General features: G+C 33.5%; 1 long non-coding RNA gene across 2 annotated transcripts in view; it reads left to right on the forward strand.

Annotated features, from left to right (window-relative positions):
- Positions 1 to 14,194: 14,194 nt before the first annotated feature.
- Positions 14,195 to 23,302, forward strand: part of LOC148219895 (uncharacterized) — a 117,973-nt gene continuing 108,865 nt past the window's right edge. For both annotated transcript variants that reach the window (XR_015799235.1, XR_015799236.1), the window contains exon 1: positions 14,195 to 14,565. This is a non-coding gene — a long non-coding RNA (uncharacterized LOC148219895). The remainder of the gene's footprint in view (positions 14,566 to 23,302) is intronic.

Here is a 23,302-nt window from a genome sequence, read left to right on the forward strand (position 1 = left end):
ATTTCTTTCTCATATTTGCTTTATAAAATTTAGAAGAAATTTGTGTTTGGAGCAGAGGAGGAAGATGTTCCATTCACTGGAGCACCAAGTTCCCCTCTTGATTTGTTCCTTCCTGGTTGTGACAGGCACCCTGTCTCGGACCCAAACAATTCAATCTGTTTTTAATCCCAGGTGTTGCAACAGAGCTTTCAAACAGGTTGTTTGTTACATATGATTCACATTGCTTTATTCTTTTGCCCTTTAACAATAAAACTGCTAAAAAGGATATCCACATTCTTATTTAAAGAAAAAATAGAACCTCAATCTTTCTTTAAAATGTTTACTTAAAACTTATTTTATTGGAATAGCCACTGTTGGTTTAATTCTAAAAAATAAAATAGAAATTAGGACATTGTTGAATTTTTTTGGCCTAAAGGATCATACAATAAAAGTTATTTTAGTTTTTATCTGTGTTAATATAGACATTTTTCTCTCCTAGACTGCTTGTGTTCTTCCTTCTAGTGTAGTGTATTAACAAAGGATTGGAATGACTTTCTGGGTCCACTTGCCTCTCATAATAGATATTGTTTCTTCAATGGTTTTTTTAAGACCTATTATAAATGGCTTTGCTTTTTCTTTCTATGATTTCAACTTTTTAATGAAGGTTTCACATATTTTCTTAAGCCCTCATTTGACTTGTTAGAAGAAAATACTATTGAATCTGTTTGAAGGAAACTCTGTCTTCCTCTGAGTAGTAAATTGCTACTTGGTGCAAAAAAGTAAAAATATTTAATCTTTAATCTCTTTGGGTAGCAGTTTAACTCCTTCCAATCATTCTTATCGTCTAAGAAAGATAAAAATCTCCATGTCTTCAACACACTTTCTCAGCTGATGCTACCTTTTTGTATAGGAAATCTTGTTACTCATCCCAAAACCGATTGATTCACATTTTCCAATATTGTAATCCCTCAAGATCAGTCAGTTATGGCCAGCTGAAAGCTACAATTGGCTTTTTCTTTGATAACTCAGTTTTGCTCATCTGTGAGTTTTACTTGTGCAACTTTCTAGATTTTTTTGCTTTTTAAATGTCATTAACAAGAATAGACAGATCAGTCCCAGGATACTTGAACTCCCCAAACAGCCTTCATACAACCCAATAGTTCATTGTTAGCAAGCTTTTTTGTCCTTTACAGTTCTTCGTCCACTTTACAATGATTTTCTTAATCCCTGCACTCTCTAGATGAAGTAGTAATTTCCTATGTGGCCCCGTATCAAATACTTTAGTAAATCAAGTTTGCATTTCCTTCTGTAGGAAAAAAAGTGTTATCAGAAAAGGATATCAGATTAGTCCTGCCTTAATCAAACCTATGTTGCATTTTCTATTCTATCTCAATTATTTTATTCAGCTCTTTAAAAGCTAAAGCCTAGCATACTACTGAGATCAGACTAATCTCTTTTTACCCTTCTCTTTCACCTCTGCTCTTTTATACCATCTCTTGACATTTCCTATCCTGTAATCTTATGGCAGTACCACTGATTTGATAGATTTCTTTAAAATGTTTACCCCCTCCACATTCAGATCTCAGAGGTCAGTGTAGTCAGCAACTTTGGTAATGAGTTCCCTTAATTTATTAAGGTTTGCCCTTTTGAAACCCAAGTTCTCATTGCAAACCTACTATAATTTAATTTAAACTGAATCAGTTCACCATCACTCAATCAGACATTATTTGTACTTTCAGCCCTTTTTATAGCAACATTCTTTAGACTTTTTCATGTATGATAACATCGTCTTTTGCAAGTTCAAGATTTAATGGATTAAGAATGTAATAACAATTAAACACAGAATGTCTTGCTGTAATACAGATGCTACCTGCTCAAGCCCACCGGGATTTTAAAGCAGAAATTGAAAATAGCTGCTACAACAGTCCACCTGGGTTTCCAACCCAGCTCTGAAATATTGTGAGACTGAAAGGAGTGTGAAGGTGTTTTGGTATTACCAAACTATTTTTTTTCTCTAGATAAAATGGACACAAAGAAAAGTACATTTGTATCTGGAACAAAATTGGAAAGGACGAAGTCAACTTTGAAACTATTTTTTTTTTCAGATTTTTCTCTGGAAATTAAGCAAAGATATGCTGCTAATTGCTCATAACTATCTCCCTTCAGTATTCTGTTTAAAACTGCTCACTATAGGAGTTTTGGACTGACTTTATGAAATAAAAGAGAATTTCTCCAAAATGCTTCTTCTGCTTGGAATTTTCTGATCCAGAAGCAGAGTTTTGAATTTAATATCCCATAGTGGATTTTACTTCCTTGGATATATCTAATCAGTTATCAAATCTATACACACTTACAGCACCTGCAGCCTTCTGTTGCAAGCTGTATTATAGCTCGGCTGTATCTCATCAGAAATATTTCTTTTCTTTGAACACAATGTCCTAATTGCTTTTGGTACCTGCCTGGGGAGGTGCAGTGAGCAGCCTCTTGCTTACTGTCTTCCAGGTCACTCAAAATTCTTGCACTCTTATCACTCTGTGGTAATCCCTTTTCTAACATGAAAAGTTATCATCTTATCTTAGCTATTTTTTGCTATACAAATTATTTATTCCACTTGAGTTTTAGTAAACATGTACTACACTTAAAGAAGCATGAGTTAAATTTTAAAAGGAAGAGAAATAAAAAATGTTTTCTACCGGAGCCATGAAACATTACAGCCAATTTTTATTCTTTTCCCAGTGAGCAAACAGAGGTTTGAGGAACACAGTTATTTGTGGATTTTTTACACCATATGCCCTTATTACTGTTACCTAAGGTCCCTTTGAAAATCTAGTTCAAACAAAAGCCATGACCGGTCAGCTGTGTTTCTGAAAGATGTAAAGAGAGATGTCTCGCAGGTGCAGTGCCTCTCAGGAAACAAAGAGAATCACAGTACCAGTCAAACACAAACAGGTTAACTTTATCATTCGCCTAAGATTAGAGCTGGCCCAAATCAAAAAGCTGGCATAACCAAAACATGTTTTACCAGGCACATCTACTTAGGCCTATGACTTGTACCTCATACAATAACATACAATAGTTGTCAATGCCTCTGGATAACTTAATACACTGCTACTAATACACAATGTTTGCAGGAATGTTTTAACATTTCATCCCAAACTACTTATTTTCCTTTGATGGAAACAATTCCACAATAATGAAAAGGCTCAGGAGAACATGTAGCAAGAGTCCCCAGGAGAAGCCCTGCATAGCATAATGCAAAAAATTCTCAGCACAAGCATTTAACTGAGGTGAAACTAAAGTGAATGAATGGAAAAATGGCCCTAAGCATCTTATTTCATACAATTGTGAGACCAGCTCCAAAGTGTTGCATATGTGCAGAATTGAAAATTCAAAACTAAACCTTCCACAAGACAATTTGCCTAGCTCCAGCTTCATGGCTTCATGTTGGAATTTGAGATACCAAGTGTATAAAATGGAACACATACATTTGAATAGCAATATTTGCCCATGAAAAGAAAATAGAAGCACACTTTATTGGAAATGAACAGGTAATGTCTATAGGAAGGTTACCCTGTTTTTCAGCAGTGCCATGCATAAGAAAGATGAGGTGACATATGAAGGACTGTGCTTACGGTAGCAGGGCAATTCACAGACTGATGGAACGAAGCTAACTTTGAGTGCTGAATTTAGCAGGAATGATTTGTTACCTTTCAGTATAAAATATTCATTTGTTAACTATGAGCAATAATTAGCTCAAGGCACAATTAGTACAATAACTTCCAGTAATTTTGGTCAGTGAAGCCCACATTTTGCTCATAATATTTAATAAAATATTAAAAAGTGTGACTACTTTTATATAATCATCTTTAAAAACCGCACTAAGTTATTTTAATCAATATACTTGTTTTAAGTAAAAGCCATTTAATCTTCTGACTTATGCATTAACCTTCCATTAAGTATTAGTGAAGAAGTTAAATGCACCTTAGTCAATAATGCTAATGCAGGAACTGTTGTATTACCTATGGAGAAATGCGTATTCATATTATGTTAAAGTGGCTATCCTTAACGATTAGCTATTATATGTCAGGAAACTGATCATAAATTTGAAATATTCTGTAGGAAAATGAATTATAATGTTGAAACTGAGTTCTCTGTACCGTAATAATTTTGAAATGAGGTCATCTACTTCTCCTGGTCAGTGCTTTTTAAGGCAATGATATTGAAGTGATGAAGATACCCTTGATGATACTTTGACCTCACCTTGTGGTTTCACATCTTGGTAGGTAATAAATGAGACTGGTAATTGTACTATACTAAGTGAAAATATATGAATCTACCCGCAGGTATATGAAGAAGTTATTTTAGCATAAATTCTCATTGCTTTGTTTCTACCCAAAAGTACCGCAATGTACCATTAAGATCAGCAAAATGCTACAGTTACACCAAAAGATTCCTCTGAATTTTAGCCTAAATTAAAGTGTCAAACTATCTCTTTATAGATCTTATTCTATATGACTTTTTCTACCTTTTTTTGCCTTTAAAAAATTTTTATCCTAAACCAGTTTGTCCTGCAAGATATATTTTTACACTAACCTGGCAAAATACTTTCACATTGGGATAGTCCCTTTCCTCCTATTCTTGTCTGCATATTCTTGCTATTTTGCTTCTGTGAGATCTGCTGCTTCTGTCAGTATTGGGTGAGATTATTCAGCTCCCTGATTTAATACAAATCTATTTTTTTCTATTTTTTTTTTTAACGAGGAAATATTTATCTTTTGAGTCAACCTTAATTTTTCTTAGTTTTCTGGTAGCTAAGGCCAGTACGAAGGAAAAAAACCTATGAGCAGAGATTTGAAGAGAGTCCATATCTTTCTTCAGTAGTCAATATTTGGTTTAGGTTTTTTTTGTGACACAAAAGGGTGCTTACATAACACATAGTGAAGGTGATTATGAAGCAGACAGCAAAAATTTCCTCAGGTAGCCACTCAAGCAATCTACAGAAACATACTTTTAAGAAAGAAGAGGGGAAAATAAAAGGGGGGCAAGTGCACAAACATTTACAAATAAAAATAAAATAATTTTGCCTGTCTTTGAGGATGGGTATCAGTAGTTCTTAGGATATCACTTTTTAAAATTGTTACATGTATTCCCTCATGGTATAGTGCCATTTTTTCTGATCTTTTTCAGATCTTTGTTTCAGCACTGTAAATGATTATTCTTCTCACATTCACCTCTGCTTGTCCTTTTTCTATCATTTGTATACCTTCTGCTGACTTTACAAAATCGTGTCCCTGAATCCTTAAAGGTACATTTGGTGTCCTATGGATTCAGTATATTTGAAGAAACTCAAGATCTCAAAGTAGAATTTAATTGGTTGCTAAATGGCAAATTACAAACGCAGACTGGTATTCACATAGCAATATAATAATATTATAGTTCATGTCAAAACACTGAGAAATCTCTCCTCTGGATTCCAGATACAACACCTTTTAAAAATATTTCTCAATTTTAGGAGCTTTCTTCCTATCCTATAGGTCAATTTTTTTGTCACAATCATCCATCTATACATTAAACTAGAAGGAGATTTAAATTATTATATAGAACATTCATGCAATGGATTGAAGATCCAAAATACCTTCCATGTCTCTCAAAGATTTTCATTCAGTGATCATTAAAATAAAAAACTAGACAGATATTTCCACATCTCCTTTACCGAAATATCTATCATTTAGTTTCATCTGGGAGCTAATAATACTTCAGAATTCTTGAATGGTCAATGTTGAATTATAAGTTCAAAGACAAGCTCTGGCTATGGTCTCATGGCCACTAGACAATTGCAGTTTTAGGCTGCTTGGAAACACCATTAACTTCTTACAACGTATAAAACTTGCTACTGAAACGTACTGGCTAGGCATTTTGTTAATGAGACAGTACTATGAAATACTCGATCATATTATAATTTTACTCTCTCTTTCAAATGGGAAAGCTTTGACACAAACCACTGAAATTGTTATGTCCCTCATAACAGCTGGAAAAGACAAGCAATAGATTCTCAGTATCTCTACAGCTACGTGAAATGTACTACTTTGAAACAAGTAGACTGCTAATCTAAAATAATTTTACTAGCCTTACATTATCTTAAATTGTGTTTCTGAAGAAAGCACATATATTTTTCTTTATGTGTAAAATCCATCTTATCTAGGAGCACTACAAGACAAAGCACAGTTGTTTACAAATAGTTAAAAAAAAAGTTCCCAAAATTTCCTGGGATTCAAGCATAATATGAATTGAAACTGTGACACTGTTCTAAAAAGACCACTCTTCTGTAAACACTGACATATCTCCACTAATTATATTTTCATTTTAAATTGTCACTTTTGGTATCAAAGATGTATCAGTTGAACACCTATGTCAAATACCCTCTTCACTTCATTATGTCCTTCTTTCTGATTCACATTATCTGAGTTCAATGCCTTTGTTACAGTTTCAGCACTTTACATTTTTCTTTGGTGCATTTCTTTCAATGGGCAAGAGCATTCAGAAACAGCATTAATGATAAACAAACTATTTATCGACTCCATCTCTCCTCTTGACCAGTTTTTGATTTATGGTCCTTACCTGTGATTTTTACCCTAATGAAATTTCTAACTTTTAATCTTCTAATAATCTACATTTACACTAAAAGCCTGAATTAGGAGGTCTCACACTTAGGGCACCCATTTCATCTTCTCCCTTCTTAATTCCACCATGGTTGTTCTTCATACCAGGATATCCTTTCATAAGAGTGCCAGTTTAATTCCTTCAGGTTTTCTTTCTAAATTCCCTTTATGCATTTCACTTCATAAAAATCTTCCACATCTTCTTTTCCAGAAACTCCTTCTCACACAAATGTTTCTTCAGTCTGCCACATCTTTACCATTCTTTGCAATATGCGGTGATGACTTGTGCATCCCTGAATGATACCACTGCACCTACCTTTTCTCTTCCTTTTAGGTTGCTCATTTATGCCTTCATGAGTCCTCCCACTGCTGGTCTATATCGAGTATGAGTTTATTTCGTGCAGGAAACATTACCCACCCTGTAGAAGTGAAAAACTTCTCGATAATGACTTTGGTCATCACAGTCCACGGAATAGACACCTATCTCTCTGAATACTACATGCTGCAAAATATTTCCTTGCAATCACTAGTAAATTTAAGCATGACCATAAAAACTGAAACCCACCACTTGTAATGTATGATGGGAAAAGATGAGAACATTCAAGGTAACTGATAATGAATGTCTCATGAAATTCTGTGCCTTAACTGTTAATGTGATCTTGTGTTGTACAGCACAAGGCATGAAACAGAACACAATTCTCTGACTCTGAACTCTTTGAGCTAATGCTGAATCTAAAACCAAAACATACCAGATTAGACAATTTTGTCTATCAGCATCCACTTCTGTATAACAGCCTGCCCTACACTCTCAAATTCCTCATTGTTGCCAGCAATCATTCTCTTATTCTCCCCAATACTCAAGACCCTAGCTGAAAACACCCCTTCATCTTCTCTCTCTTCCTCCAACTCATCCAACCTTTCAAATGCTTTCAAATGCTTTTTGAACATTTTTTCATACTTTTAGGGTATACCTTTTTATTTTCTGCTGTCACTACAAAAAAATGAAATATACTTTACCTTGGTCTGCTCAGAAATAACACTTCTGTATATTTCAACCCTTGAAAATAGGTATTATATCTTCTTAGCCTATTAGTTGGATTATACTATTATATTCTTTCTCCTTTGTTCTAAAACATTCAATTTAAGACTATTTTATTTACATATTTAAGTAATGAATTGAATAAGACTGTGTCTTCTCTTTGTTTAAACCTGATCTTACCTTTTAATTTTTCAGCTTTTCCAGTCTCTAAACTTCACCTACTTGCTTGTCTCTTTTTCCACCACATCACTTTCAACACTAAATACCTGGTTTTCATGAACTTTTCAGTCATTCCTTCAGTATAGCAGTTGGGAAACAGCTACTTCAATAGGAATGGTTAATATATATATATATATATTTAATATTAAACTAGTCATAGCTGTAATGATCTTGCCATTAAAAGAAAACCTACTCAAATAAAGACAAGGCCTCTTCCTATAATAGCATCAGCTAATGTAGTTGAGAGTTGAAGCCAAGTTTTCAAGAACATGAGAACATGTGTCCACGAAAGCTCATCTGCTTAGTTTTTTTTTTTCTCTCTTCTAATGTTAAGAGGAGCATTTCTGTTCATTCAGAAAAAATCTGATTAAATATTTTTTAATTGTGCCTGTGATTGTCATAGTGAGTTTACCCACTGCAAAGCAAGGTATCCCAGAAAACTGTTACAGGTAGTTTTTAAAATGGACCTTGTCAAAGTGATGCAATAACAGATTTTGTAACTTTGGTGGAATCTTGTACTTTAATTTTTTGGTTGGTTGGTTGTGGGTTTTTTTGGTTTTTGGTTTTTGTTTTTTTTTTTTTTTTGTTTGTTTGTTTTTGTTTTTTTGTTTTGTTTTGTTTTTGTTTTGGGGGTTTTTGGGGGGGTTTGTTTTTGTTTTTTGTTTGGTTTTTTTTTTGTTACCGGGAAGAGGAAGTGGTAAGGGAAGTAGGATTTGCTTCTTAGTTTAACCTGGTGTTTACAATATATTAAATTTCATTACAATTTAAATCAGAAAATACATTTAAAAAATCATGTAGGTTGTTTTGTTTTGGGGATTCTTTGTTTTGTTTTGTTTTTCATTTAATTTTGTTAATTTTCATGCCATTTGGAATTTTGCAGCTCTTTTTGTTGGAAATCTATCATATATCTACCAACATACCTTGAAATGGATAAATCCAAACTTCTATTGATATAGAAGTACTTAAAATAGGAAATTTAACTCCTATTTTAAAGAAGATTTAACCTTCTTATTTTAACCTGCTAGAGGCTAAGCTTTTCTGAATAATAGGCAGCAATCAAGTTGTATAAATTAATTTCTTATTCCATTTTCACTGAAACTGATACGCAAATACTTTAAATTCTTAAATACTTTAAGTCCTCTATTCATGAGAGGTAGAGAAGCAACCAAAACCTGAGTGAAGGCCAACACAAGCAGTTGGCTAAGGTGCTCACAAATACCTTTTCCCGGGGCCTTTCCAAGTGTCAATTTCCCAATAGACACTTTTTTTGGCTCTAAATTTTGCAGCTGTTTGGCCTGGTGAAATTGGCAATCAGAAAATAGACAACTGATCTAAAAAAGAGAATTTTAGATGCTTTTGCCTTTAAAAGGCTGGAAAAACTGTAGGGATTTGACAAAATAATTTGCCTGAACAATTTTAATTACTAAATCTTACTGTCAAAATCCTGAACACTTTCATTTTTTTTATATTTTTGATATTCATTCCTTGACATGCTTAGCATGAATTTTAATGACAATTCATAATATACCAAAATAATATTTGAAATGTCTTAATGTAACTTTCATTGTACACTTTGGATAGATACTTTAGCTTGTAATATAACCTTTGAAAAGTAGCCAGTCTAATCAAGATTGACTTCCTCAAATGTCCATAGATTCATTCCATAAGACCAACACAAACACCCTTTGGAGATTCACGGTCATCACTGACATTCTAGGAAAAGTGTGCAGCAATGGAAACCACAGGAAAAAAAAATCAAAAGTAATGTTTTGAAAACATTTTGAAATTCTAAAGCAAGGGAGGTCATAATCAGAATCAAAGAATACAACCCAAGCCCTGTTAAACTTTGGATTCATCTTCTTGTGATTCAACCCCAGACATTAACTAAGCACCTTGGGGCTGGTCCCTCGGTTCTCACCCACCCAGCTGCCACTCCAGGATGGGGTAACAGGAAAAACATAAAACCTGTGGGTTGAGATAAGAACAGTTTACCAATATACCAATAACAACAATAGTAATAATGACAGAGAGATGAGTAAAACCCCCAGAGGTGAGTGGTGCCCAGTGTCGCGGTTGCTCAGCCCCTGCTGAGCGATGCCCAGCCCGGCCCCTCCCAGCCTGTTCCTGCCCTGCCATGCCAGGCTGTGTATGGAATATCCCTTTGGCCAGGTCGGGTCAGCTCTCCTGGCCATGCTCCCCCAGCCTCTCGGGCACCTGATCGCTGCAGAGCACGGGACAATGAAATGTCCTGGGTTTAGGGCGAGCACCACTGAGCTCATCCCAAACATCTCTGAGTCACCAGCATGATTCTCACACTGCATCCAAAGCATAGCACTGTACCAGCTACCAGGATGAAAATCAACCCTATGCCAGTTTAAATCTGGTCATATCCAATTCGAAAATAATAAGGAAATTTTAAATATAAATTGTATAATTGCAGTGGGTTTGATTTTGCCCAATTTAGGAATATTGATAGAGGAAAATAAATCTTTCAAGACAGCGTATACCACGAGAATCTAGGAAGTGCTTCTGCATGCACAAGGTTGTAAATTTTTTTGTCCCTAGCTAATATTTTCTCCTTAGTTATGGTTATTTTTATTGACTGGCAATGAGACTAAATGTAATGCTGAGAAATGTAGAGAAAATTTGTTTATGAGTTCAGCTAATGAGATGTGAAGTATATGATGTGAATAGAATCGTTTTTCTGCATCTCAGTGTATCCTTGCAGAATTATTGAGAAAAATTGAATTATTGAAATTGAATTAGAAAATTATTAAAGTGGTTCTATATCCTCAAATCTTAGAGTGTCTATATAAATATGATTGAAAAGTGCAATGTATTTTTTTCTTTATTCAAAAATATTTTCTCTTTCTGACTTTTACCCTAGCCTCTGTGTCCTATACAGGCTTTTCGTCTTAGTGTCTCTAAATCACTAGTTTGCTTGTTCTTTAGAGATACTAAACTAAAATTTTCTATTATAGAATTCCAATTGCTCAGTTTTTTGTTTCCATTTAATTTTGATTTATTTAATTAGGGATCCAAAGAAATAATTTTCTGTGTACACCACAGTATTAAGATGAAGACAAAGACACTATTCATCTTCCATAAAACAGGTTGATGAGCCAGATGTAAAATCAATTAACTCTGGTGAAGTATAACCTTGTATGGCTTGCTATAGTTTTCATTCTCAGCAAGATGGGCCTGGCCATTGCTCCTGTTTCAGCAGAGTGTTAATAACAAAGTTATAAAACTCAAATGATGAGGGAATCCACAGAAGTTTGGAGTTCAGACAAATATTTAAAGGGTCAGATGTTTATTGCACTTCTCCAACCTGAGAAAATCTTGCTTTGATTAATAATCTACCATTTCTACATGGCTTAAATCTTCCAATGAGGATGACACAACTTCATTGTCCACCTTTAGTGTTAATTTCTGTTCTTTAAGTTTTGGGGGGGGGGGGGAGGGGGGGGGGGGTGGAAGGTCACATGGCAACAGCATCCCCCTCAAAGTCAGCATACAGACACTTTCAGCATTTTCATCACACACTCTTACTCTTTCATGCCCTTTAAGTATGTGGGTATTTCTTGCTACATTTTTAAATAGCCTTTTTTTTTTGGTTCAAGTTTCTTGCAAGTATTTCTCTTAGAAGTAAAATTGCACTGAATCCAGTGTAACATTTTCTCAATTACAAATTGTTTCATTTGATCATACTTTTCTTATCTCTAAAATGTCTGGATCTGAAATATTTTGAAAGAATATCTGTAATAACAGTCATCATCTCCTCCTACTTGCATGTTCATACTGTGAGATTACTTAGTATCTCCTTTATATGAAATGTATAATTTTCAGTCCCTAGTTCAATTTGTGTCTAACTCAAAGTGTGTGAATTTTCCTACTGATGATGGTAGAGGGCATTAATTTTGTGTTTTAAAAGATGGGTATTTCTATAGACCCTTCCTTGAACTTTGCTCTCATTGAAATCACCCTGCTGATTTCAGGAAGAGCAGAAACAGGTTTATTAGCAGGGAGTGTCCCAATGAAAATAAATGTACTTTCTTTTTCTAAAATCAGAAGAGTGAAAAGGTTTTCAGGACCACAGCACTTCATGTAGAGAACTCTTTGGAAAGTTGACTGGCATTGATAGAATTACTGGGTTCACTTTCTTTTATGAAAGAGAATAGGCTTACAGACAGAAAAGGTGATTTCTGTCCAGGATTTTCCTGGTCTGTGGTCCATGCTGGAAATATTATCGGCATCTAGAAAACTACAGTCCATATTGCCTATTTTTTCCAAATGAATTAGAGAAGATAATAGGTAATAAAGATTATAATCGACTCACCTCTAAACTTAACACAAGAAAGTCTAGTGGTTTAAAGGACATCTAAAGTCAAAATAAAGGTTAAGAAAACAAAGCAAACATGTTTATCTTAATGCAGTTTGTGTGTTTTCTTGTAAAGGATATTTAAGGTCTATTTTTCCTTATAGATGTCTAAATTATAAGAGAAGTAAGAACCAGTATTTTCTTTTTCTTCATTTTTTTTAAGAGTTAAGCTATTTCTTGATAGTTCTTTAAGGATTTTAATCATCAGATCTAGGAAGAAATTATTCTCTTCATCTTGCAAAATGCAAGAAATATTCCTTCTTAGGAAACAAATAATTCCTTATTTACTAGTTTGAACTAGAAGATAACTATCCAGATTTTTATCTTGTACCACAGAGATCGATAAAGCTGTGATTAAGTTTCTTCTTGATTGTTTCTACTTTCTTAAGTCAGACAAGTAAACACTAAATGAATTTCAGATGAAGTATTTCAGAAGGTTAAAATACAAAATTCTTTATATAATAAATCGATCATATTTGCTTAATTAATGCATCTTGCTAATACGTATCATATCATGTGAACACTAACAATAGTTTCAGAATCGTTATATGATTGATAGACAAACAAAAAAAGCTACCCAAATGTAGTCTAGAATTCTCATGAACATATAAATTTATTCTCAGTGTGGTCTTGCTATTTATGTGTTGATTGTATGCAAGTTATTTAATGGTTTATGTTTATTGATTGCACTAGAACTCCCCATTTCCAACGCGAATAGCTGCATTTAAAATGTCTAAATACGTAATAAAAATATATCATGACATGTAAAGATTTCAGAATTCATTACTATGATTCAAAATTTCATGGTGAGCCAGGGAAAATGATATGTTTTAATATGTTTAGTGTTATTTAATTGAGAAATTATCTAGATAATAAGAAATGGTGCATTTTATGATGTAGTCAGTAATTACACCAAAAGTCTTATTGATTATGCTTGTACAATTGCCTGCAGCTTGTACATATTTCTCATACTAAAAAATGGTTTCAGTGTGTACAAAATGAAAGAAGCACATTTTTTTTTTCCCATGTAATATTTATGTGTGCTAAAAATAGTACAGCTGCATCTACAAGTGAATCATCTTTCATACTAAATCTTAATTAAATAAGTGTGTGAATGAGCAGTTCTGTGGGCTAGCATCATGCATACTCTCTCAAAAGATTTCAGATATGAAACTATTGTGTATCTATCTATATATCTATTTATATTTATAGGCCAATTTTTTTCTTTTTTTTTTCTTCAATTTTGACAATAGGTAGATCAAAATGACACATGTTCATTAAAACCTGCGTGGGACAATGGAGGAATTTCAGATTTTTTGCAGAGTGACAAGAAATAGGGAAATGACCTGAATGTATGCAATACTTAAATGTTGTCAGATATTCATCATATTTATATGCTTTGCCTGCCTCTTTGCTCAGGGTGATTTAATACTACATTAAAGTAGAACCTGGGAGGACATCATAAACAGCTCTTGTTTAAAGGGCATTGTGAAGGAGAGCCTTTAATCTGATTGATGAAATAAATGGAAAGTAATCTATCCTCTATTCAACAGCTTGTTGATGATATGAAAGAATTCCTACTGAAGCAAGCAAAGCTTTAAAGAGAAAGACCTCTTTCATCCTGTCAGCCTCTCATTTTTAGAAAAAGTTAAGTTTTTCATCATGGTTCAGGGGAGTTCTTGTAAAACGTTCATTGAAAATTTAAGAGCAATTACAGTGTCAGACAGCTAGAAAAATTGCTTTTACTGAGTGAGAGTTCTCTGACAGATGCATTGTGGGAGAATTGATTCTTTCTAAGGGATAAGTGAATTGTCATTGTTAGTCTCTTCTCATGACATCTAGCTAGATGTCATCTGCTTTGTAACAGAAGATTTGAATCAGACAACTGTACTCAACACTAGACAGTGTCTAGATTAGTTCAGCAAAGAAATAAGCCTGTACTCTGCATGGCATCAACTGAGCTTTTAAAGATTATGGATGAGCAAGGGTTTGAGAAAAAAGTTTGAAAAATCAAAACCAAAGCTTTATAGCCACTTCAGAAAGCCTGGATGTTTAACCTGTAAGGAAGTCTGTCAAATCCTTGAGGAAACCACATAGAGAAAGATCAATAGAATACCTACTGGCTCCATTAGCTTGATGTAAAAAGGGGAAGAGGGAAACCAGCTCTTCCACAAGAGGAGATACATTATTCCAGGGATTAAGCGGGATCAGTTCTCTTGCAGAAAAGAAGACAAGAAAAAGAATGAAGATTCTTGGTGGGCCAGAACTGGAGTGAAAGGGCTTGTCAGGTAATCTAACTGATGATAAGAGAGCAGTTTATTGAATAGGAGGTGTCTCTAATTAGGTGTTCATTAGCATAAGGGTAGGTGCCAATTCTAATCTTGAGTTAGCAGCAGAAAATAGGCTGTCATTCATTCTGCAGTCCCTGAGTTAACTTCTTCATACTATATGCTTGCTGAATCCAGTTCTCATTTTTATGTGGGTTTTTTTCAGTTTGGACTGCAGAGATATATTTGGTGTGTATGAATGTCATTGGCATTTTCTCAAAATAGCACTGTCAAATTCATTAATATTCACAGTGTTAAAATGTGGTATTGTTTGAGTATAGTGTGCATGTATGTGGTTAAAAAAAAAGGTATGTAATTTTAAATATAATAATGTTTCAATCAGAAAGCTTCATTTCAGTTTCTGAAACTGATTTGACTGTAAATTTAGATCAAAACAAAAAAAACCCAAATAAAAAAAAAGGATGCAGCTATTCCGAGTTTTAATAAATTCACAGGTATAAATTATTTTTAATCAATCAGCTAGAATATTCTCCACTTCCTGGTTAGACCAGTATACTCTTCATCAGCTCAAATTTCAGTAATATTTTGTGGCCAAGATTTACTCAATATATCGGGCTTTTATATTTTGCACTCCTTATTCTATGAATTTTGTATATTTGAAAGAATGCATATAGACTTTAGTTTAAACACTTAGCATTTCTTTAGTTTATCAGGAGTTAAACAGTGATGCATTTTTAGTTCTTTATATGTTCAATTATTTAATTTGTTAATATGAATGACATTATCAGTTAGACTTAAATAAACTTGCTCCCCTTGGAGGGTTTCTATTTATTATTATATATCTCTTGAAAGGTTTGGTAGGATGGCCCTAAGTGGAAATAAACATAATTTTTCAACTTTGGGAAATATAGGCCTGAACTAAACAATTTTTCCTTTCCTTAACATGTTTAGAACACCATAAGAGTTTATGTACCATTAAAATATCCTTTTCAAGCAGTGGAAAAGCAAACTGTCAGGGCATCATTTTCAAGAAGTCACTGATGCTAAAAATCACTGACCTGTGCTAGTTTCAATACTGCTCCTGACATTTTTGCCATTAAGATTCAATAGATCTCTTCATCGATGTCCATAAGGCATTTGGATGAATCAATAATGATGATGGGATAGCAAAGTGTAATTCTATTTCTAAAATGCTGCTAGATAGAGCAACACACAAAATTGATGCGAGTTCTTAATAGTTTTCCTTTCAGTATTCTAATGCTTTGTATTTTCACCTCAGTGAGTGTTAGTTAGATACCTTGTTGCAAATGGAATTTGCTGTGTTCTGGTCTGCTAAATAAGTATTTTGCTAAATTTATAGGGTGGTATAATCACTGAATCTTTGACAAACTACAAGAATTGGGGCTTTCTAAAAATATTTTTTTTCAAAGCCAATAAATTTTTCAAAGTGTTTCCTTATTTAAATTTATTTCTGCAGTGGTTAGAACTGTAAGTCTGTGAGGACAGATAATATCAAATATTGAAGAAAGGCATGTATTTGTAATTAGTATATAAATCAACTGTCCTTTTTAGTTTCAATTTTACCTTAAGGAAAATTGAGCATTAATTCTGTTTTGTAATGTGTAATAAAGTATACGCAATCTTGTAAATAAACTGATTTACTGATTCATATTAGGAAAATGATCCAGAATTCAGTAAAGCTAATGTGAGCCTCCACTGATTTCACTGTGTTTTGACTGAGCCAAATCTAAAAGCCATGAACAAGATTGTTTTTAAACACTGCTTTTTTTCCCTCACTCCAGATATGGTGTTGCAGTTAGGAGGGAGGGATTGTTTTGAGATTTTTGGCTTGTGATGTTTCTAAGAGTAATGTTTCTATTTTTGTTGTGAATTATTAATTTTAAAAAGGCTGAGACACATGCAAGTGTTAAAATATTTATCTATAGCAGAATAAAGATGTTCAGTTAAATTGGTGTTACTTGTATAAAAATTCAATGCAATTTGAAGAATTTTGGGTTTGAGGAATTTTTTTAGATATAACTAGACAAAGATTTATGCCAAACATATTTTCAATAAAAATAAGAGCAAAGTAAGACCAGTGAAACAATATCTTTACAAACATAATACATAGTCTTTAGGAAATCACAGCTGAGAATTTGTTTCTCTTATTGATTTTTCTCATTTAGTGGTAATTGTACATGCAACATCTCAAATTTGGGGGGATTGTTCAGAGGAAAGATTTAAAATTAAACTTTTTTTTTAATAAAATTGAAAATTTAATATGTGTTCTGCAGTTCATTGCAGGACATTTTTAATCAGTTATTTTTCATAAGGGGTTTTTCTGTTTCTTATTGATCTTGTTTCAGACCGGATCCTTGCTAAACACATCAGAATAACCCAAGTTGTTTCTTTTTTTTATTTAGTCAGATTTTCTTTTCTGACAGAGTTACAGTAATATTTCTTTACTTCACATAGCAGTTTCACTAATTATGCCTAGATGGACTTGATATTTCCTTTCAGAGACTGTTGCAGTCCTGGTATTTGTTTTCATGTATCATTGTGTTATACAGTTAGTGAAATTATTTACTCTATATCTATCAAGTAGTTATCAAATACTGCAGCAGAAACACTAACTTTTGAAAAGCAGTCCCTGTGTGTGTAATTGCTAAGAAACAAAAGGAAGTTTATGAAATAGTTAAAGTTGGAATATATGGTTTCATTCTGGTATTTAACTGCCAAAGTTGAATGTGATGGAAGGCATCTGTGGCTGTGTTTGTGTAAGGTTGTCTTTAGTGGCAGAGTGTATTATCTAGTGTCACTTTATGAAACTTTCAGTGGTACAGCCTTTTTCTTTTCCAGTATGTGTGTAAGAATTACTTTAATCTTTTTTCTCTATGAGAAAAGATAAATATTATCTGCTGTATATACCTGATGAAACACTTATCTTTTTGATAATTAATGAACCCATTTTAAGTCCATGTTATGCTATCCATCTTTTGTGGTACTGAAATGGATGACAGTGTGATTATGTCTTTGAAAGATAAGTAAATGTGTGTGCTCTTAGATCATCAGGCTTTTAAAATACCAGGAAAGTAGAAGTACAGCAAAACTGGGAGTATTCCTTAATCTTGACTTATAATGCAGTGGTTTGTACTTTCATTTTAAAATGTACATTTTCTTGCACTACATACACACATAAGATTTAAAAGGCCTCTGCAAAGGTTTGTATTGATATTTTGCATTTCATTTATGACTTTTCCTTATATATCAGAGAATAATATGCATGCTATATATTGAATATTACATGATTGAACATTGATTTCTGTACATTTGACATAAAAGAAAAGAAAAAGTAAGAAAGGAATAATGCCATGCTTTATGCGAGAATTCTCAGCGCCATTACAAGTCAAGTTAAACTTTGAATTCCATTTCAGTGTTCTTGTCAATATAAACTGGCTTACACAGACACACTTAGAATTATAATTGATGGGTTTCTCAAAATACCTTTGTCAGTTAAGAAAAAGATAAGCTTTGGGTTTCATTATTATAAAAGTATATTTTTAAGAAGTCAAACAGATCCTCTTGAGTGTCTTAAATGGTATAATTTTGGCCGTTTGTGTTACAATATGGAATAATGTCCAATTATCTCGTTTATCACAGCTTCTGAAACAGCTTACACTATAAATTCTGTTTATTAAGGGCAAAATTATACTGTCAGACTCACACATGCTTATCTTTGAAAAGTGACTTGCAGACCACATTTTGCCATTTTAAAGGAGGAAAAAAGAATATAAATTGGAAGAGGTCAGTGGACCTCTGGACACTTGATTTTCCTATACACCAGTAAAAAAGCTGCTGCAGCTTGGAGGCAGTATGTAACTACATGTAGGTAGAGAATTTAAACTAGAGCCAATCCAGGGTCATTTCTTTCCAAATTATGTCTGCATTTTCTGGTTCTACATTTCTATCAAAAAACAAGTCCATACCTCAGAAAATTGTTATGTTCTAAGACCAGACAAATCTAAACTGGGAGATTATAGTTAATTAAAAAAAAAAAAAAAAAAAAAAAAAAAAAAACCAAAAACCAAAAACCAAACAAACAAAAAAAACCAACAACAAAAAACAAACAAACAAACAAAAAAAACACAACCAAAAAAAGTTTCAAATTACCTACAGCTTTCCAGAATGTTATCTAGAAACTTAAGGAGTAGACTTTTCAAAAGGTTCCTCCACTGACTATTATTTTCTGATTCTGTTTCTGCTTTTGAGAAAGTGCCAGAACATCCTATCCAAACGTATTTGGAACCTTCTGCATCCAGATTAATTTTATTTGTCTTGACTCTTGGCTGCTCATCAAAAACATAATTCTTAACTACAGACAGTATATGATCACATGTATTGCTTTCTTACTTACAACAAGAGATAATTAGAAAACACAAAGTTAGTCATGTTTACTTAGATATGCATACATTGTCATGAAATATGAATGGTGATGATCAGCTGATCATCAGAGTTATTTCTATATCATATTATCAAAGAAGGAATGAAAACCAATCTTGTGGACAAAACTCCTTTCAAATGTTTATTTGTTTACTTAATTCCTTAGCCCATTAAAAATGATAGAAATGTATTATTTAACTAACCAATATATAGAAATATTTTTATGTGCCAGTGGTTATTCCTGCCTAAAACGATGGTATTTGGAAAACAAACAGATGATTGATTTCAATTCTTTAAATTCATTTCTTAGAAATTAGACTGTAAGAAAAGATAGTTAATTAAATATGTTGGATAAATGTTAATGGTAATGCAAGAAAACTTAGTTTTCATGAAAATTATCTAGGACCCCCTTCTCTAATTTATGCCAAGTTGGCAGTTCAGGTTGTGTGCACGTACTCTGAATTAATGGCATCCTTAAAAGGTGGAGCAGCCTGATGGGGACTTAGCAAAACCAGAAAATCATTGATTTGCTTTGGTTCCTCCACCCAACACGTATTTGAATAACAAATTGTAGTCATTAATCTCTTCAGTTAGTTTCTACTATAAATCACGTCTTTAATATGCACTGTCTTTGAACAATCTGGGACATTTAAATTTAAAACATGAAAGGTTGGACTCTGGTGGTTATGTTGTGTAGAAACTAGCAGCAAAATAATCTATTTCTCAATTGACAAATATATTCCTACAGAAGAATGTACTCTAATATGTAAAATAAGTCATTGTCAAAAGTGCTAATTGCGCACACTGGCGAAGCATATTTTGTTTTAAAGTGACAACGTTTTGCAATTGTATTCTTCTCAACAGCAAATAACCTATTCCTAGAAGTACTGCACAAGTCTCCTAAAAAAACCCCTTATAATCACTGACCTTCTGAGTGAATCTCTTTCTCCAGGGATACACAAGAACCACCCAAATGCAATCCTGTACAATGTGCTGCAGGGTGGCCCTGCTTGAGCAGGAAGGTTCGACCCACAGTGGTCCCTTCTAACCTGCCCCATTCTGATTTATTTACCTATTTATGTATGCAAAGCTCATGATGACTGTATCTTTTACCTCCAACTCCATGAATATATATTGTGTACTTGGTAAGCAAATTTAATTAAATGTGGAATTCATATGATTTCTGGTATACTAAAAATTTCTTCAATGTATAAATTGTAATTATTTAATGAATTTAATTTTCTTGCATTTTCTATTATTTGTGTTTTCTTCTCAGTAAGGTTCTACACAGATGAAATCTTCAGCTGAAATTCTGAGTCATATTAAGACAGCCTAACTGAAATTATTGAACCCATGGAGTGAATGTGTACATGCTTAGCAATATGTGCTGGGAATTGGGACTTCTGTGTAGGCTGAAACTTTTCAGCATTTACACATGGCTCTGTCACTGTGGATCTTTTTTCTCTGAAAAAGATTTCATTCTTGATTCTAAAAACTACACTTGTAATTTTTCTGTTTCTCAACTGTTACAGTTGGGAGCCCCTTGGCCTTCTTGGTTGAAACCTTTAATCTCTTGAAGCACACGGTGTGACCACCACAATCATGGTACACTGTATCAAAATGAGCATGATTCATTAATTTTGAAAATTCAGGCAATAATAAGTAATTATATTAACATCACATTCCATGCTCGGATGTGATTCATTACTATTTAGTCTTTTGGACAAACAAAACAGAGGGAGGGATTCTGTTTTGCTCTTTACTGTGCATAGTCCTCTCACTCCTCTGAATTAGGAAAGTCCTGCCATAACACCTGCCCATAGTACAGCACTTCAAAATTCAAATATTGACTATTACAGTACATCATGTCAGATATAAGTGTACTAAAGCTTGGTTCACTAGCCATGACTTAAAACAGTAAACAAACAAAAATTCTTTTGCGCAGGTTTTCTAAAGAAGGATGTGTATTCCTGGGTGCTTGTGTTTTACCCAAATCTGGGACGTTTGAGAGCAGGCAACCTCTTCGTATGCAGCTATAAATAACTTAAAACAATTGCATACCTTACGTCATTACTTTTAGGATTATGCATTTTTTACTCAAATTAATATGCAACAATATAGTAAAAATATGTATTAAAAAGAAAACCTTAATTGAAACAGATTCATTCAGAATATATATACATTTTCAGCACATGCTGAAACACTGTTCCACAGAGCTTTGTTAACAGATTATAAATATTTTGCCTCTTATAATTATTTGCTTATAATTATAAAGGATAAAAGTATGTACTATTCAACTACAATAAAATGCATTAGAGACATAAGAATTATGCATTTGTTTCAAATTATATCTCACGCCATTTATGTATACATAGAGCAAACATGAGTGTCGGCAAAGGCTCACATCAGCTAGATGCTACAACTAGATGATACACCAAACAAAATACAGAGAAAAGTACGATAGCAACACAAAATTTTTTAAAACTGTATCTCAGTGAGATGCGCCACAACAGAATTATGGTGCCTACATGAGGAAAATCTCTCTGGTTACCAGGCACTTTCCTTGTATTTGTTATAAATACAAACTTTCCAAGCTTTGTTACAAGCTTGAGTCAGGGAAGAGGAGATCTTTCACTCACTAATGCAACACCTGTTGCAATACTAGTTAAATGATCAAATTGCAACCTTGTTTTTCTATCAGTTTTACTAGAAAGAAAAGTCGAAAAAATGAATAAATTGGGATTTCAGGAAAATTAATTACATGCTTTAACCAGAAAAATAAGGACAGGTTAGAATGGCAAGCAGAGAAAGGATTTTCGCTTTGTATAAATGGCATAAAATTGAACTAAAGAAAAACTTTTCATTGTACCCTCTTCCCTAAACCCCTTCACCAAAAAAATGACACCAATTAAAGCACAACTTACTGATTTTTACCTTATCAGAAATTCTGTGGGTTTGTCTATGATTGTGAATAGTCTCTAGATATTTCTGAATATAAGAAAGTTCCTATTCCTCAATCAGTTAAAATGGAAAATTCCTTTGAAAAGACTGTATAGAAATACTTTGATTTCCGTTTTAGTTCACTTGTCAAGAGCAAAGAGAGTGTTGCCATTCTTGTACTTTAAGGATGTGAGGTGTCACATCTGACAAGCAGAAATAGATTGGAAGTAAGTCCATTAATATATCTAAAATCATTTTGTAAGTGATCATTTTTAATATACACGAGGGAGTTACACCTACACATCCAGGGAAGAATATACTCACTTTGAATGTGGCTCATGTCCCATTTCATTGCATATAAGTCCTTTCTGATTTAAATTATTTCTCCTCCAACCTTTTTTCTCCATGCCTGAGGTATTTTAAAGCTCAGTCCAGCAAAGACTTTTGACCAACACCAATTGTGCTTGAAAAAATTTAAAGGACAAAAGATCTAACTCTGAACTCTTGAGTAGTACATTGATAAACTACAAGTTTATTCTCTGGCCCAAAAGTGACAAATTCTCTATAAAAACTATTGACATCTCCAGTGCATAAAACGCTGTTCTCAGTTTGTGCCTCATCTGATATACACCTTTGAGCAAGTCACTTCACCCTTTTTCTTGAGTATTTTGACCATAACCTTGTGGGGAAAGAGATTGTCTTTGAATGCAAGTCTCACAATGATGCTCCAACCACAACTATATTTTAGTTCTAAAGTACCATTTCAGTACATTAATCCATAAAAATATACCAAGCAAGAAAAAATATGAGTAAGCCCTGAATTCAGACTGAAGAGAATCACCTACCTTCGGAGGCCTGTAGGCAGCACACCCATACTGAAACCTTCTGCCTCACAGTAATGAGAGAAGAGAGAGATGGAATTTGTCCCCATCTCTATGAGATATGAAGTGCAACCTGGCCTCACACAAAATTGCTGTGCCTCTATATAGGACAGCTCTCTATGCTACATAAAATACTATAGTTATTAATTCATTAATCTTCTGCATTCTGCATTTTTAATGGGCTTCGTATTGATTTTTATTACTGTTGGAAAGGACCCATTTATAGAGCAGAGGGCTTAAAAGAAGAATGTGGTTTGAACAGGAGTATGAAACATGAGAAAATATCCTGAACTATCCTTTGCCATTCCTAGCAAAAAAGACAGCATTGTCTAATAGGAACTTCTTGCTCAGCTCCTTTATGAAACTGTTTGTGCTAACTTCTGTTCTTGACCTTGGAAATTAACTACATGCATTAATGGGTATTGTGTAAAGAAATTACTCACAAAAGCTTCACTTTCTGACTTTTCTATGCCTTA

The sequence above is a fragment of the Sturnus vulgaris genome, chromosome Z (genome assembly GCF_052056855.1).
Source record: "Sturnus vulgaris isolate bStuVul1 chromosome Z, bStuVul1.hap1, whole genome shotgun sequence".
In the NCBI taxonomy this organism is placed as follows: Eukaryota; Metazoa; Chordata; class Aves; order Passeriformes; family Sturnidae; genus Sturnus; species Sturnus vulgaris.